The sequence below is a fragment of the Perca flavescens genome, chromosome 6 (assembly GCF_004354835.1).
Source record: "Perca flavescens isolate YP-PL-M2 chromosome 6, PFLA_1.0, whole genome shotgun sequence".
NCBI classification, from domain to species: Eukaryota; Metazoa; Chordata; class Actinopteri; order Perciformes; family Percidae; genus Perca; species Perca flavescens.
The window spans coordinates 27,962,696-27,981,966 of NC_041336.1; the positions used below are offsets into that span (position 1 = coordinate 27,962,696).

Sequence of the window (19,271 nt, forward strand, 5' to 3'; positions counted from 1 at the left end):
ATAGCTTTTTTATTGACCAGAATTACAAAAATAAATTGATATCGCAAGCTGACCAGCAAACCGACCACCGAGGCAGCAATTTAGGTCTCCTGTTCAATTCAGTGTGTTAGATGGACAATAAAACAACGAAGACACATGACTGACACACAGATAGTGTCATTATTTTCTGGAAACTGGAAATATTTCAGACCTTGCTTTATACAGGTGTCAGTGTTTATGATTTTAGTTGGAAAATATACTGTAAATAATGACATTTCCATTACTTTTATGTTTAATATGAGTTTCTAATGCTTAAGCCCAGTAAATATGGCACTGTACAAATGACTGAATGAAACACTTACTGACTGTATCTTCAACGATTTACACACCTTCTTCCACCATCATATTATAATAGTTTTTTCCATATCTGTCCTGCCACTTTGTATGCACTGTATAGGCAAGCAGAACGTTTGCAAACTAACTTTTAGGATATCTATTTAATGAATGCAACACTTTGGTCTATACAGATTAATATGTGTATTGTGAGCAAAACAATCCATCAAAAATGAAAAATAATGTAATATTAATGTAATTTATTTTGAAATTCCTCACACCGGATGTAGATCCGTATTATTTCTACCTTGACTCGGCTCTGCTCAGAAGCTTTGTTTCCATCAAGCAATTCAGTCACCCCTGCGAAGGAAGCCCCAAAAAAAGCAACTGAAGTTTAGTGAACAGACAGGGGCGTACTCTGAATTACATCTTCTGTATTCGTCCGTTTACTTGGCTTGTTTTCCGCCTAATTGTGGCTTGATATTCTCTACACCGGTCTCGTGTCGAAGTCTGTTTCCCGTGGGGGTGCCCTCCATGGTTGGGGGTAGGACTAATGTTAGGTCATTAGGCGTGGCAGAGATAACTAGTTGGGGTTTTGGGGTAAGTTTGGGTGAGGTTAAGCATCTCAGAAGACGAGTAGTTGTGGTTAGGGATAAAGTAAAGGTCCAGGTTAATGTTAGCGGACCCACATCTCTACGGGGAAACAGACTTCGACACATCACCGGTCGCATGGTAGCATTTTATGGTCAACCACATTGTCAGATAGCGAGCAGAGTCGCACTGAGGGAACCGCTGAACAACGGTCTTTAGCGTGTCGCCAAACAGAGAAAACTGAATTATTCTGCCTCTTCAGGGAAGTCTGCGCGACCTACTAAAGCGGTAAGAAGTATTTAGAGTTTGTGAACGTCTCCGATTTAAAGTTTGATGATCATTTGGGATAGCCTTACTTGAGCAGGTGCAGAGTGCCACACGGTTTGGTAACCGCACGGCCACTATTATGACTAACTTGTAACGCATTATAGGAACAGTTTAAACTATAACGTTAAAACGTTATGGCATGGATTTTGTTTGGCATGTTTTGTCCGACTCAGAAAGTGAAAATGTTCAGCCTTGTGAGTTTGTCACAGCAGCTAGTGGGCACATGTTAATAAGATTGATTTTAGATTAGTGCAATCTAATCCTATCATGGTAAACCTGCTTCCACTCATTAAAAGTGACCAAAAGTCTCAATAAGCAGTCTGACTGAAGAGGATTACTGCTACCTCTCAGAACAAACTTTTGACACTATGCATTGGGATGCCATCATGTTTTATTTTTTTTTTAACTGTAAATCTGTAGGTGGCATTTGTTTGTTTTCATTGAGTGCAATTTTTTTGTGAATTCAAGTTAAACCCATTATCCCTTATGGATTTATTTCCAAATAGATTTACCTTATTCAGATTTCCCATTACAATCATTACCAATCACAAAGGACATGGAGATAATGAGCCTCAGGCCAGTAAAAGAAGGCTGATGAAGCTAGACTGAGATGTGGATTGTGTTGGAGAGGCTGCAACACAATATCGTAGGTAAGGTATGGAGAGGTCAGTGATTTTTATTTTACTTTAGTTACTCTGCTGAGGAGGAGGGGTTCTCAGCCACTCCTGAGAAGCTAAATAAGGTTCCACTTGGGGTTTCGCCAACTCTGCATATGATCTGTGGAAGGCCTGTGCACCGTCTCACTGCTCGGACACACCGCAGGCTTCACTGTTAACAGACTTCTCAGAACGTTCACGCTATCAGAAGCTCGACCTGAACAGCTCAAATTTCCCACAGATAGATAGAACGACTGACAGATGGGATGTGGGGGGTGTTTGTTCTTATCTGACCTCACACAAATACTGTAACACAACAACAATACACATTCAAAGGCTTGAGCAAATGGGAATTGCTTCTCATGGCCAAAAGTCTTCTTCTCAAGGTCTGAATAGCATGCATTTATTTATTCTGGTAAGGCATTAAAAAAAGGCAAGTTGATCAAGTGAAGACAGTGCATATTTGCTGACTTTCATGTAAGTGTGCTAGTAGAGACTGATGACTCTACTAGCACACTAGGTCCTAGAAAGGGCAGAAAAAGTCAATGGTAGCTTTTATGTGTGAAAAAGGGCCTCGGTATTAACCTTAAAGCTCTTTTACTACACACTATCACTGTAGAGAAGCTTTATGGATTTATAGCTCGCTGAGTTTAGAATTTTAAAAATCAGATGGAAAGACGATCAAATGTAGCACAATACAAACCGCAAGAAGACAGGCGAGAGTGAGCATGCATGGAAGTGTGTTAAATAAACACCGTCTTAGGGGAGTTTATCACTTTGCCTTTGGGGCAGACTGTTGTTTGGCTGATCATGGTGGCAGACTGATACTACTGCCATTTATAACAACTGCACCAAAAAAGTAGTAACCACTGACTTTAATACAACAAGTAGTAAGAAAAACTCAGTAAGAAGAAATTTTAAACATATCTATCTGTCTATATCTTTTCAAATTGATCTGGGTAAGATAATGAAATTGTATGTAGGTGACTTAGTTTAGTATAATGGCCTTTGGTGTGATACAGAACAATAGTGTTATGGATGAAATGCTACTGCTAAATCCAATAGTAATTTAATGCAATCAAACTATTTGGAAGCGAAATAAAGCCTGTACAGATTAGAGGTGTGAATCTTCACTGATCTCCCGATTCGATTACGATTATCATGTCAGCGATTCAATTTGATTCAATATCTCGATGCATCACGATGCATCTAATACATTTTTCTGTTAAAGCCATGTAGGATATTTAATTCATAGCTTTTCAAGCTTCAAAAACAAAACATTCTGCAGTGCTCTAACTCTAAACACATTGGATACATAAAACTACAGCACTGAGCACATGGCACTTCCTGAATGTGCAAAACATAACGGAATATGTAAACAGAAATGTTGTTAGGCCTACAATAAAATTGCAAACAAATAATCGATTATGAGCCTGCCGATTATCAATGCAGCATCGTCCATGTTCACGATTCGATGCATCCATTATTTGATTAATTTCAACACCTCTAGTAGAGACGCAAACGAAAGGAGTTATTTCTAGTGTCAGCGTTAAAATTCACTAAACTGAGCCGAAATGATGCAGCTGTCAGTGTGAAGCATGTGGACTGGAGGTTAGAGTGAATCATACAAGCGTGCATCTGTGTCAGACCTGGACCTAGGACCAACTTTAGTGTCTTTTTAATGTACAAGGAATGCCAGATACAGTAGATGGAGCTTATTGCACCAGACAGTTACAGCTCTGTAGTTACTCATAACCTTTTTATATTAGGTTTCAGATACTTAATTGGGTGGCCAGAAGTTTTTGTCTTTCTCTTCCCACGTGGGAAAACATCTTTATGGAATCGAGAAGGATAAAACTGATTCATAAAACCTCGAACCCAGGTCTTGTATACACTGTACTGGCATCACTGGTGTTTGATAAATCAACCTGGCAGGGCCGAAGGCCCAGAGATTTAGCATGGCTCCTCTGCGGTGCCAATTTTGTTCAATCCAAGCAGGATGACACCGGAGCCATAGCTAAAGAGTGTGTATGCTGTATTGTAGAATAATAAATATAAATGGCAGACCTTTTGTCTTTACAATACTACCTCTATCCCTCCATCCCTTTTATCTATATCCCTCCTCCTCCATCTCTTTCTTCCCATCACCATCAGGCCCTCCTCAATCATTCTATCTCTCCCTTCCTCCATCCTCCTTCCCATCTGTCTTCTTGGATGTGATCAGCCCTTTTCCACTGTACTTTGCTCTTGAAGAACAAAGTGCATTCTTTTTTTTCTTTTTTTTTTTAGCCAGGAGGGGTCCTGACATTACATGAAGGGATTAATAGTATTTGGGAGAGGATGTCTTAACTTCCTATGACTGATCATGTGACTTGGTCGACTTTAAAATCCACTAGCAGATCTTTGCTGTCTGAGAAAAAGTGGGCTGGATTTGAGTATGTAGGAAAACAAATCACTTGTTTTCATGCATTAAGAGTGCTCAGAATGAAATAGTGGAAATAGGCATCCTAGGGACAGAAGAGATTGTCTCTTGTATGCTTGTTAGCACTGCCGAGGATTGTTGTGATTGGTTTAAAGGAATACAAACAAGCCAGAGCGTTTTTCCCCTATCCTAGAATAGATGGGTGGTGGAGCCAGACCATAGCATGTGAAGATGGACTAACATGTGACACTGATAGGTCAAAATAAAATATATTAGCTTATTTTAAGACCATAATAATAATAATAATAATAGTAATAAAACCAGCTGTTTTCACACATACAGGCAATTTGCTTCTCGTTCCTCGCCTTAAAAGTTCAATTTATTTTAACTTTATGGACTGGCTACATGCACCCGTAACCCTTAATTTCCACTAGGCGTGTCTGCGCTGCGTTGCGGGCATGTGGCGTGCCCCGCAAGCAATCGTGGCCATTCAAGTCAACGTTTGATATTCCACCAGCTGTGCCACGGCGCGTCCCAGAAGCGTGCTTGAAGCGGTGCTCCACTCTGCTAAATATACGCGGCAGGGCTAGTTTCACGCGGGCCGTTCAGACAGCCGGGCAGGCAGTGAAACAGCGAGACTATCTAGTCAATTTCCCAAAACACCCCCCCCCCAAAATATCGTTTATGTCTCCTTTACAACACCACGGACAACGAGAGCTTCATCTTGGAGGTTGAAAAACATAATACCACATCACAGATTTTTTTTAACGACGATAAAGAGAAATTTGAGCCCAGGCTGAACCCATCAGGTCAGCTCGTGACCCATTAGGTTCAGGCTTTTAATCAAACCGTACCAGAACCGCTGTGCTTTTATACTGTTTTATATATATGGCTACTTTGTAATTATGCCGTTGCTGTACACTAGAGCTTAGATCGGGCCCAAAAAATCAAGCCCGACCCTACCCGAGCCCGTGCATGTTGTGTCCGAGCCCGGCCCGGCCCGACACATTAACTGTAATTATGAGCCCGAGCCCAATTTTTATTTTTATTTTTAATAAACCCAACACTTTTAATACGTGGGCCGTTATAACTGACGTATTCAACTACAATTCAGAATTGTTTGAATTACAGAAATCTGTTTAGAATTATCTTAATAAATAATGCAACAAGGACGAAGCATGTAGCCTAAGCTGCACTGTTTATAAATTCAGAATGGAATGGATCGCAAATGGATCCGAATGAAGAAACGTAAAAAGAATGAAGAAACGGCTTGCCTCGCCCTCAGGGGCGGCCTATGCTTGGAGAAGTAACAAAAGAGGACGTTGAAGGCCGACTATCATCTTTTCTGCCACGGCGAGCCTGCTTCAATGTGTCTGTTCATCGTCCAAGTCCCCGTTTTATTTGCTGTCATAGGCGAACAGCGTGCCGCGCTTAATGCACTCGACAAAGCTGACACATGTCGTCACTGCCCACAACTTGTTTAAAAAGCCCGGCCCAAGGATAGTGGCGGAAAATAACGGCCCGGTCGGGCTCGGGCAGAGACTCTGACCTCTACTGTACACAGCAGGGTAATGTTGACATACAGTAGCTTAGTAGCGACCAATATTTACTCTCCTGATCTGTCAGCTTCTAATAACTGGGGATTTTATGGAATACGTTGGTTGTCTCACCATGGTCACCATCTGTTCCTAAGTTTCTACAATATTTCTCTAATCTCTTGAAGCTGATTTGAGAATCCTGATCCTGACCCGAGTGTTTCATGGCAAAGAACATCCAGAGGAAATTGTTTTAGGCAGGGGTGTCAAACTCAACTTCACTAAGGGCCACGCTGGAAAATAAGAATCCCATCAAGGGCCAGACATGTTTAGTTTCTTGATAGGCTTTTATTTAATCGAAGAAGTAAAATATATTTGACTGTATTATTGCATGTGTCATATAGTCTTCTCACTTAACAGTTTGGTCAACATAAGTGTTGACCAAACAAAAGTTCCTCAGCCATCATAGAAAAGAAGAACCCCAAAATGTTGGAAAAAGTGACAAAAATGTTGGAAAAATTGGCAAAAACGTCAGAAAAAGTGACAAACGAGGTGGGCCAAAATTTATTGTGAACCTAAATTGAAATGCGGGCCGGATCATAATCTGCGAGGGGCCGGATTTGGCCCGCGGGCCTTGAGATTGACACGTGTTTTTTTTTGTTGTTGGTTTTTTTAAATTGTCATCGCAATATCAACTGGTGCAATAACCATATCGCGAAAGGCTGCCACATATCGCAGAAGACACTCAGAGATTTTTTTGTTTGTTGAAATAACCTATCCCTAGAAATTGCACTTTAAAATGTCTTTTTTATTTAGTTGTGCCTTTTATATTTAATTACATTTTGAATTTGTTCAGTAAAATAATGTTGGAAATGATTTTCTTTCTTTTGTTTTAAATTCAACAAGCAATTTGTTGAATTTGAGCAGAATACTGAAAGCAGCAGAAATGCAGAACTGAGTACCCACTTTAATATTGGTTTATTTATCGCAAGTAATATTGTTATCGCAATATTCAACAACGTTATTGCATATCGCATATTTTCCTCACATCGTGCAGCCCTGTTAAGGTGTAGGCTACACAGTGTTTCCTGTGTTAGAGCTCCAGCTTATAGCCAGCCAGCCAGTCAGGCCGTCACAGCATGTGGCTCTCCTGCTCCCAGACAGATGAGCACTGGAAACCGTTATCCATCAACATGTCCTTCTATATTCCATTAGCCAGGATGGATATGTATTGAACAGCACTACTTTTATCAAAGTGCTCTGAATGATCAACTATTGAAAGTGAAAAATAATCCCCTCTAGCAAGGACAAACCTCAGCTCTCAGCTGTTAAAAAAGTGCTACAGAAGCATGTTTTGTGAATTGATGTATTGACTGTTATAGCACCCAGCCGCAGACAGGCTGTTTTTAAAACTTTTGGGCAAACTGGCAAACAGTTGGCTAACAGGCTACTGACCTCCTACTTCAGGATAAACGGCTAAAAAACTGTAGGATTTCTGTGGATTAATTGACAAACAGTGGGCTAATTGTCACAATAATAACCAAATGATAAAGCCTACTTTTGTATACTCCTGTGAGAATTAAATACTTGACAAATGGAAAGTACAAAATATTTTCTCATTTTATTAGGAACTTCAGTTTCACGCAAAATTATAAAGAAAACAAATGTTTCCAGCTTTGCACTGACTACATGCATGCACACAGATTTTGTGATGTAAAAACAAAACCGCAATCTTGAAATTATATTGCTTAAAAATATCTCTCATCATATTTATTGAGAAATTTGAGTAAGTACTTGCTTGTTATTATCAATTTAGACAACGTAATTGTATATCACGATATATGATTTCATCACGATACGATTCCATTGAAAGACGATATATTACTATATTGAATTATCACCCGGCTCTGTGTTGAAAGGTTGCCCATGTGGTGATGTAGTCAGGTTGTTGACAGAGGTTTGGGTGTTGCAGCACCGTTTTTCCTTTAGTAGCTGAGAATGAATGTGTGATGTCTGTGTTGTAATTAAGGATGTCACAATACCAAAAATCTAGTATTTGGTACCGATGCCAACAAAAGTACACAATACTCGATAATGCAGTGTGTATGTAAAAAAAAAAAAAAAAAAAAAAAGGAAGGAAGAAAATAATTTACATTAAACATTAATTCCTTTATTTTAATATTGGGGGTGGGGGGCAGCGTCATGTCACTCTTCTTTGGGAGTGTTTAACAGTGTTTTCTGTTATGGTGTGGAGTGGTGGGGGCAAGGAGAGCGTGATTTGCTAAAACGAAAATGTCAGTCTTCTGGACCCCTGACGCCTGGCATCAGCACACAGCCAGCGTACGGTACCGTCTTTCATGAGTTCGCCCGGATCTCCCAGACAACGAGCAGGTTTTAGTTACGTCTGTTTCTCTCTGCTGTTGTTGTTTTTCACAAAGAACCGCGGGCTGGTTAAAGTTAACTGATGTTCTAGAGGTCCGTTTAAACAAGCGCTATCAGAACAGGTTTAGGTTGTGATAGACAACGGCAGAGAGAAATAGACTCGCTTGCGGTTTGGGAGTTCCAGGTGAAGTCGTGAAAGCCGCCGGCGTAGATGTACGGTAAAGCCAGTTGCTGAATGCGGTCAAGCCGTACAGAGAGATGAGGAGCTATTCGCTGTTTTCCCGTGCTGGTCGGTGTTGTTCTTCAGCGTTTAGCGGCAGTCTAGAACATTTTTAACTTTAGGTGTATATACTGCCCCCGTCAGGTCCAGAAAAATTAGTACAGGCACGTTTTCAGAATTTTGGTACAGAGTTGGTACTGAAGTATCGGTTCTCGTGACATCCCTAGTTGTAATGGCCATATTGTTACAGTTGATAGCACAGTCAGGAGTACCTGATTAACCGAATGCTTTGAGAAATCATCCGTGGGAGGGATACATCATTGTTTGACAGTCTTCTCCTAGACACTGGACTCAAAATAAATAATTGTTGCCTGTACACTAAGGGACAGTATTTTTGGGGGGTCATTGAGAACAATTGGGACTGTAACTAATGATTACCTTCCTTTTATGATTTGTTTTTATGAATATTTTGTTCATGGGCTTGAACCCAGGTCCTGTGGTTGCAAGTGGCTTATCCTAGTCATTACTTCACCTGCTAAATGTAGACTGTATTTGGATGTGTATATCTCCATGCCCTATCGCAGTTTAGAAATAAATTACATAGCCACACACAACCTGTAAGGGCTGGACAAATGCCATTGCATGTAAAACACTGAAAACATGAATGTTCACTGAACCAACACTGGGAAGGCCACAACTCGGAATTTCAAGAAAATACATGGAGGGGGGGGAAACCACACCTTGTCCCCCAGTTTTAAATACTTTTCTTGTCCCCCCAAGAGAGAAATTGAGGTTGCTGTTGTTCTCAAGTGCCGGCTCCATCAGCCCATTGAAATCTTCCACTTCCTCTAAAGTCAACCCAACCCTGTCTTTGTGAGTCCTGCTGCAGGACTGTACAGGGTGGGACTGCTGTGGCCATAACATATTAGAAACTAGTACTGTTAATCCTGGTACTGCTGAACTTTAACTTGGAAATACAGTACTGTTTGGTCAGCATTGCTGGAATTATATTGGTGTCATTCATTCAGGGCACTGGCTTAAAGTGGTTCTGTTTTAACAAGCTGCAAAGACTTTTCTTCTTTATTAGTGGCCTTCTGTGATTCTGAATAGGGTTTGGGGTGTTATTTTTAAATCCCTAAAAAATAAAAATACAAAATTGTTTCTAACTTTTCCAGCCCGGTACCCACTTTAGGATTTCTGTTTCAGTAATCAGACAGACTAATGCCCTATATGTCATTACAGCCTGTCCATATATGTTCTGCAGTCAGTGACTGTATGGTTTGTTGTCATTAGCAACAGTGTTTGGATGTCCTTCACTCCTAAATAATGGAAACTGCGTGACCTAAATTCTACTTCCCACAAGCCACAAGGATCTGACTCAATATGTCGAAGAGAAGGCTGGGTGGAAAAAAGAAAGATGGGTGTTCCTAGATAGGAACAGGAGAAAGAAAGATGGTACATAGAAAGTAGCAGAGAGAATACAGAAAAACCACAGCTGTGTTTTTAATGATGATAGAGCGTTAGTACAGGTATATCAGGCAGCTTGTCTTGAGGGTTGTGTCTGTGTGTTTTGAAGAGTTGACTATTAATAGAAACATATTCAAGTTCCTCTTCAATGCTGGTCTGGCAGCCTGCTGAGTGATATGATCGTGCTGTACTTCTTTCCTTTCATTTTACGCTGTTGCTCACTGAATTTGCTTATTGGTTTATCTTTTCGATAGCGAAGTCTCAATTATATACCGTGTTGTTAATATAGTGTCCTGCCATATAATCATCCAGCAAAACCATCTACCCTAAACACAACTCTCAATTGCACTAGTATTCTACTGTAACATGATTCTCTTTACAGTAATATTGTCTACTGTATCTATATGATCTGTTAGTAAACCATGTGCTTCATTATATCTACTGCATCCATTTGATGCTCACGTGCTAGGTGACTATTCACTGGCTTCTTATCGCATCCTCTTTGTGCTATTCCCTCAGATTCAAAAATGCACTAAGTTAAGAGTTAGTGAGGGGCACCTGTACAATATAATAAATCATATTTGTGAAGCTGATATGTTTGTCAATGTGTCAGAGAGATGTTCTGTGGTAATTTGGAGTTAGTGTGGAGGTGTTGCAGTTCTGTTGAGAGGTTTTGGAGCTGAAATGATTGTAATCATTATCATTAATTGTTTCAATCATTTTTCAAGCAACAATAGTGAAGAAATGCCGAACGTTCTCTAGTTCCAGACTCTCAAATGGGAGGAGTTGCTGCCTTTTTTTTGTCATACATCATCATAAACTCAATATCTTCAAACTTTAGATTGTTAAACAAACAAAACAAGACGATTTAAGATGTCACATTGGACTCCAGTTTTGACAACAAGACATTTTAAGATTTCATATTGGACTCCATTTTTGACATTTTATATACTAATGATTAATCTATTAATAAACAAATATTGGCATATTAATAGATAATGAAAATAAATAGTTAGTTCCAGCCCTAATTGACAGAAAAAGCGCTCCGTCTAATGCAAACTAATCCAATAGCACAACTTACTACCATTAGTCCTTAATGCCCCAAAAAGTAAGTCGACTACACATCCTTCTGACGCATTGTCAACAAACGCAGAACATTATAGGCTTCTCAAAGATATGATTTATTACAGGACTGTTGTACTGGATTGTATTAGATTATACACCTAATGACCTGATAACATAAAGTCATGTCCATCATTTTAGTAGTAGTAGTAGTAGTAGTAGTAGTAGTAGTAGTAGTAGTAGTAGTAGTAGTAGTAGTAGTAGTAGTAGTAGTAGTAGTGTTTCTGTTCTGTTGTTGGATAGGCTATATATAGGAACACGTTTGCACATGATAAACTAATAAAAACGTGTAAACCCAAGCTTATGATACACTGCTTATTTTGTGTTACTTTTATATATTTTATTTTTTTTTGTGTATCTTTTAGCATCTAACTTGTGACTTAAAAAAAAAGAATGCACATTAAGTCTGTTCCTGTCTTTTGCTGTCTCTCCCCTTTCTCTTTCAGGTATGCAGTGAATAAGCTGTGTACATCCAAGTGTGGCGTTCTGGTTCTCAGACTCTGACTCCGTCTGTCCTGTGCTCGAGACATCCTGACCAGTTTTGTCCGCTCCAGTCCAACAATTCACGCGAGACAAATGTAATTTGGTTTTGTCCCATTCCTGTTTTGGCAAGTCCAAGTTTTGTCCATGGCTGGTCATGTTTTAAATCGGTAACCACTCAGCGCCAAGCTGGACCCGAAGACGTCGCCTCCCCATACCGGTTCCTGTTCCTCTGCCCCGCCCCCTAAACCGTCTTTCCAACACAAAGTGCGGCTCTACGACTCGGGGCTCCGGTTGGCCAGCGAAGAGGAGGAAGAGGAGGAGTATGTCAGTGAAGCAAGTCTGCCGGCTGCCCTCCAGGAGTCCACGGCCACCTACCGAGATGCAGAGACCATTACTGGTAATGTTGCATGCATACATTAGAACTAGGGTTGGGTATTGTTTTATTTAAATTTTTTTCCGATACCGGTGCTAAATCAATACTTACTTAAAACGGTGCCGGTGCCTAAACTTAAATAAATAATAAAAAAAACAAATATATATATATATATATATATATATATATATATATATATATATATACAGTGGGGGAAATAAGTATTTGACCCCTTGCTGATTTTGCAGGTTTGCCCACTTACAAAGAATGCAAAAATCTACAATTTTAATCATATGTACATTCTAACAGTGACAGACAGAATCCCAAAGAAAATTCCAGAAAATCACATCATATGAATTTATTAAAATTGATAACCATCTGATGAGGAAAAACAAGTATTTGACCCCCTGGACAAACAGCATGTTAATATTTTGTAGAAAAGCCATTATTGGCCAGCACAGATGTCAAATGGTTTTTATAGTTGGTGACAAGGTTTGTGCATATTTCGGCAGGGATGTTGGCCCGCTCCTCCCTGCAGACAGCCTCCAAATCATTCAGGTTCCGAGGTTGTTGCCTGGCAACTCGAATTTTAAGCTCCCTCCAAAGATTTTCAATCGATTCAGGTCTGGAGACTGGCTAGGCCACTCCAGAACCTTGATGTGCTTCTTCTTCAGCCACTCTTTTGTTGCTTTGGCGGTGTACTTAGGGTCGTTGAAACACCCATCCTCGACCCATATTCAGCTCTCTCACTGAGGGAAGGAGATGTCGGTCCAGAATTCCACGATACATGGCCCCGTCCATCCTCCCCTCAATACGATGGAGTTGTCCCGTCCCCTTGGCTGAAAAATACCCCCAAAGCATGATGTTGCCACCACCATGCTTGACGGTGGGGATGGTGTTCTTTAGGGTTGTACTCGGTGTTCTTTGCCCTCCAAACACGACGAGTTGAGTTGAGGCCAAAAAGTTCTATTTTGGTCTCATCTGACCACATCACCTTCTTCTAGGCCTCTTCTGAGTCGTCCAGGTGGTGAATGGCGAACTTCATGCGGGCCTGTACATGTTTCTTCTTGAGCAGGGGGACCTTGCGTGCGCTGCAGGATTTCAATCCATGATGGCGTAGTGTGTTACCAACCGTTTCTTTTTGTAACTGTGGTCCCAGCTGCCTTCAGTTGATTCATCAGTTCCCCCCCCTGTGGTTTTGGGATGATTCCTCACCGTTCGCATGATCAGGGACACCCCACGAGGCAAGATCTTGTGTGGAGGCCCAGACCGAGGGAGGTTGGCGGTGGTGTGGTGCTTCTTCCATTTCCTGATAACTGCACCGACAGTTGATCTTTTCTCTCAAGTTGCTTTCCGATTCTCTTGTAGCCCATCCCAGCCTTGTGCAGATCAACAATCTTGTCCCTGATGTCCGTAGAAAGCTCTTTAGTCTTGCCCATGGTGGTGATGTTGGATGCTGGTTGTTTGGGTGTTGACAGGTGTCTTTTATACAGGTAACGAGGTGAGGCAGGTGTATTTGATGTAGATAATTGGTTCGGATTGGGGCTGTGTCTTAAAGAAAGACTAACTGGCTTGTAGGAGCCAGAATACTTGCTGTTTGTCCAGGGGGTCAAATACTTGTTTTTCCTCATCAGATGGTTATCAATTTTAATAAATTCATATGATGTGATTTTCTGGAATTTTCTTTGGGATTCTGTCTTTCACTGTTAGAATGTACATATGATTAAAATTGTAGATTTTTGCATTCTTTGTAAGTGGGCAAACCTGCAAAATCAGCAAGGGGTCAAATACTTATTTCCCCACTGTATATATATATATATATATATATATATATATATATATATATATATATATATATATATATATATATATATATATATATATATATATATATATATATATATATATATATATATACACACACTATGAACTATATACACTATACACTCTACAGGGAAATACAGTCGCACTTTATGTATTAACGTGAGCTGCCAGCATTTTAACCACTGTGTTTATCCAGCTACTAGCTAACGGTAACGTAGCGTCCTGTGCAGCGATGCTTCTGGAAAAAAAACAAAGTCAGGCACCGAAATGAGGAACCAAAATTTTCGTTATTTGGTCTTGTTACTACCATTTACTTTGGAACCGGTGCCCTATCGGCACCGCGTTTCGGTACCCTACCCTAATTATAACCATAGGTAGACAAAACTTACTGGAATCCATTTGGCAGAGTTGAAGCGGCACAAGATGCATAAATATATAATTCAACTGTCAAAACATCCACCTGGTCGCATTGTCTGAGTCAATAAAATAGGTTTATGTATTAAAAAAGTTCTACATCACAATTTAACCCAATTTATAAGTATACAGCAATAACGGCTCCCAAATCTCTAATGGTTTTGGAATGAGCTGGGAGGAACATTGTAGGCTGATGCTGTGATGGTGAGAGTGAGGCATGTGGAGCTGTGAGAAACTGTCCCTCTCTGTGACCCTTTTTCTAATGTCACATCCTGTCAGTAAAGCAGCTCCAGGGGACCTCAGCTCTGTGTTTAAGCCAACATTTGAGAGGAGCAGTGGACTGTCTCTGTCAACCCCTTCACATATCGCCCCTTCTCGTTTTCTCTCACCACTGATCCTTCTCTCCAAGTGAGCAGAGGGACACTAATGTCTCCAGTGGTCACAATTTAGCCGTGCTGTGGCCCATCTCCTTTCTCTTTGCAGCCTGAGTAAGCCTGTCTGGACCAAGTATCTGGCACATGGTTTAACAACTGAAAATGAAAAATTAATGGATATTGATTCTATTTTTTTTTCTTCTTGCAGCCCTAATCATGCAACAGTCTAGATTGCCCCAAGCCGTAGTACTACAATGTATGACTGTTGCACTAATGTAGTCCCTTAAGATGAAACTTCTAAAAACAACTGTCAAGTGCAGCAGTGCTAAGTCTCTATTTAATAAGGAGTTTAGGACCCGGAGGAAGAGTAAGGAATGGGGCCCGGAGGTAGGGAAAGATTGATACAACCTGGCCAAAGTCACTTCAACAAGGCCATAAGGGTCGGCAAGCACTTGTACGGCACCAGACTAATGATTCAGTTGATAAGTGATGGAGACTTTGGCAGTTTCTTACACACACACAAACAACGGGAAAAGGCCCATACTGTAGTTTCCTGTAGCACACACCCTCCCACCCTTCACCATGACCTCAGTTCCTTATATTATTGGAACACCAAAGTCCCTACCATCCTCTATCCACAGCCACACAATAAGGCATTAAGAAATCTGGAGCTTCTGATGGAGTTTCCTCACATTGAAGACTCAGAAACTTGGCTATACTGTTCATAAGTCCATCTATTCAGTTTCCAAACCAGCGTATCTTTTCAAATGGCCCTACAGGGCCGAAGCCTACCCTAATATATATTGGGCAAGAGCCAGGGTACACTCTTGATCTGGAAAGGTCATCAGTCTATCACAGGGCTAACACATACAGATAGATAACCAGTCACAACTATAGGCAATTCAGTTCAGTCAGTTCAACTATTTGAGGTTAACCAGAGCACCTGGATTCCCTGTCTCGTTTTCTTCAAGCTTTTAAGTTTTAGTTTAGCACAACCAGAGTGATGCGTGTGGACAAGTACAGTGGCTGTGTCAAGTGCCAGAGAAATTTAGCAAGGAATGTATTCGCTTGTTTATTGTGTTTGTCAGTGTTGAAGAATATTTAGCTACTGTATGTATAAACCTGGGAGAAGAATATCTTTTCAGTCACTGCCTCCCTTTTTCTCTTTCTCTGGTGCTGAAACTTTAGGTTACACTTTACTTGACAGTATCTACATAAGAGTGACATGACACTGTCATGAACGTGTCATAAACATAAACAGTCATAAATGTTTATGACCTAACACTTCTTCAGTAAGTGTCATTTGGTTTTAGTTAAGATTAGGGTTCATGTGTCATGACTGTGTCATGACTCTTATGTAGATACCTTCAAGTAAAGTGTTACCAAACTTTATTTAGATTCCAGGTTAACGTTTGTCTTTAATCTCCATTTTCAATGTAGTATTCTATGGAAAAGTTCTGATCTGTAAAGGATTTGGTAGTATCAAAGAAACCGAAAATTCACTTCTTGATTTCATCCTTGTATTATCAGTAAGACGAACTAAACAGAAACTGATTGGTAATGTTAGTGTAACAACCAACAGTGTAACACTTGTATTTTGCAAAGTCAGATGAAGAAATGGCATGCTGTAATATCAACTGTAGTCATGTGTCCTTAACAGTAAGTCATTCAAGGGCAGGACAGTCGAGCAGGTTGGGTCAGTGCTGCCATCTGCTGGTATCATAGGAGTATCTCCATTACAAACTGTTGAATTTTTAAGTTCTTTCTTGTCCATTTTTTTCTTCCTGTCTCTTTTATCTTTCTCCATCTGTCACTTCTCCCTGCTGAACTCACTAGATGAATACTTCCTCGCGGAGAGAGAAAGTTGGTGGGAGTGTGTATGAGGGCATAATTTATAAGTCTAGAGGATGAATGAACACAAAGAGCTGAATAGAGCAGCTCATTGGCATGGGGCAGATCCTGGGTGGGAGGTTAAATTCTCCATGGTAACCAGCCAGCAGTGATGTAAAGAGTTGAGTAACTGTGAAATTATGGGATGCTTGGCGAGGAGAGGGAAATCAGGAGCAACCAGGCAGACAGAGGACAGAGAAGTTGAGTGAGACAGAGGCAAAGTTACGTAAATGGTGAAACGGAGTAGAATCCAAATTGCTGACTCTGCTTCCTGACTCTGATCAAATCACGGCATATGGAAAAATCCATTGTGCTGTAATGTGTTGAGCAGGGCTTGGTTCTTGTACACTTTTTACACACACACACACACACACACACACACACACACACAGCCAGGTAACATGAGATTGAAACGGTGTTGACCCAGTGGGGTGTAGAGAAATTAGCTTTTGCAGCCTGTCCGTAAGTGTTGTTGACTTTGGAGAAGTGTAGTCATTTTGAATGAACTTGGGGTCTGTCAGACGTCACATACAGTGCTGTCATGGATACATTGTTTTTGTACATGAATGCAGAACTGACAGTAAGGGGACTGCTGGCTCCAAACTTGACAGAACAGGCTGAACTGCATTAGTTTGCAGAAACCTTTCTGCAACGCTGTATAATAATATTAAAATGATTTAAAGGTCCCATGACATGGTGCTCTTTGGATGCTGAAAATTCAGCCTTGGTGCAGAATTCCAGCCACTAGAGCCAGTCCCACAATGAGCTTTCCTTAGGATGTGCCATTTCTGTGTCTGTAGCTATTGAGGAGGAGAGAGGGGGGGGGGGCAAGGTGGAGGGTGGGGGTGTGGCCTTGACCAACTGCCACTTTGCTCGTTTGCTCTCTCTGGGTGGGCAAAGCAGAGAAAGGGGGGGTAACCTTGCTCCTTATGACCTCATAAGGAGAAGATTCCAGATCGGCCCATCTGAGCTTTCATTTTCTCAAAGGCCGAGCAGGATACCCAGGGCTCGGTTTACACCTATCACCATTTCTAGCCACTGGGGGGACCATAGGCAGGCTGGGGGAACGCATATTAATGTTAAAAAACCTAAAAGTGAAATTTTCATGCCATGGGACTTTTTTAATGATCTTTCGCATCCTAATATGAAGTATTGAAAACATTGACTTTTTGACAGTTTGTGATAAAATGCAGCCTGACGGATTTCACCTTTAAAACAAAATGGACAAAGAAGTGCACAATTCTTGCTTGTGTTCTCGCTTTGTGAAAGCGGTGTTGTTGGCATGTGACGTCGCATGTTTACATATCTGATACGGCCACATGTGCTGTCATGTCCATGCCTCCTTACTTGATTGTTTCCAGCTCTTTGTAGCCGTCTTATTTTACACAACAGGAGCTTGTTATTGCAACACGAATAAATCATGGTTTTTACTACTTGTTAGCCAGTTTTACAAAAATATATTATAAGTTACTTTTACTTAATGGTAAGCTCAAATCATTGGATGACAGTAGGATTAAAAATGTCTCAACTAAAACTGCATCTCTCTGATATTCCATTAGTTTGTAGTTACAATGATTTCTCCACACGTTATTGCCATCTTGCATATTGTTTAACAACCCTGCAAAATGTCCAACAACCAATCACAAACCCCAGCTTATACTTGAATCCAGAAAAATCTGAATGTGGATTTTTAGATCAAAGGTCAAATGGTTAGCGTTGCTCAAAAACCAAGTCCCTCTTTACTCTTGATTGACAAAACCAACACATGACCATATCTTGTGCAAATTGTAATGTGTCAATAGACTCTAGAGGCTGGCAGGCCAGACCACTGGCCAAAGACACATTTCCATCTGCAACTGGACTTGTGCCACTGCACTTCCACTAGGATTATTAGTTAGGGTTATTATTGAAGACCCTTAATCATTGCACAAATTGCAGTTTAACCAAACAACCCATTATGTTGCTACCTAACCACCATCACCGTTTTTAAGGTAATCTTGCCTCACTTGTCTTGTATATTTTTGAAGTTTCTTTGCATATATTTAGCTTTTATTTATGTTTATCATATTTGTTATGTTTGTCATATTGTTCATATTTAGTTTTCATTAGTCTTTGGACTATTTATTCAACTCTTGTTCTATTAATTTAACTTTTATGCACACTACTGAAGAGAGCAGATTTTCATTGTACTATTTTTATACAAGCTACCACGTATTGAAGAACGACACACACACGCGTACTGAACTCTGAGATTTACAGGGTTAGTGACATTTGAACACCTTAGTATAGCCTCCCACCCAGATCTTGCAGACTGCCAGTGATATTTGACCATGTTGACGTACTCTCTTGTATTTCACGTGCTTACCCTCTGTGACCAGCAGCAGCTTTCAACTGTAGCCCAGTCTAATTCTGGACAGGGTTGTGCGGCAGCTCCATGAAAACAGCATTGAAGTATTTGGTTGAATGTCTCCAAAGGGCGACAATTGGTTCAAAGTGTGGATTATAGTTTATAGTCAAGACATTCGTTTTATTAACTTTTGTCATGAAAGCTACCTTGAGAAAGTAGCGTGTACTTGCTCTTTGCATGTACGTGTGCAACATTTGCAGTGCTGAATTTAAACTGTCCAAACTGTGTTTTTTCATAGATTATATAAATTTATGAACATCCTCACACCAGAAATCCCATCAAATGCCTAAATAACTCAGAGGTGAGAGTGATGTAAAATTGTAGTAACTTTTCAGTAGAGCCAGATTGTTTTTCTTGATTTTTTTTTTTTTTTTTTGATTGTTACTAAAAACTGATGAAATAAAACCTTTTAATCATCAATGCCCTACTTACTTTTCTCATGTCTTAACTACTTGTGAAACCTCTAAACGGC

At 40.4% G+C, this 19,271-nt stretch overlaps 1 protein-coding gene across 1 annotated transcript in view; it reads left to right on the forward strand.

Annotated features, from left to right (window-relative positions):
* The first annotated feature begins 11,706 nt into the window (after nucleotides 1-11,706).
* trak1a (trafficking protein, kinesin binding 1a) overlaps nucleotides 11,707-19,271 on the forward strand; it is a 44,844-nt gene continuing 37,279 nt past the window's right edge. The window contains exon 1 of the mRNA XM_028581769.1: nucleotides 11,707-11,914. The gene's annotated coding sequence lies outside the window, so the exon portion shown is untranslated. The remainder of the gene's footprint in view (nucleotides 11,915-19,271) is intronic.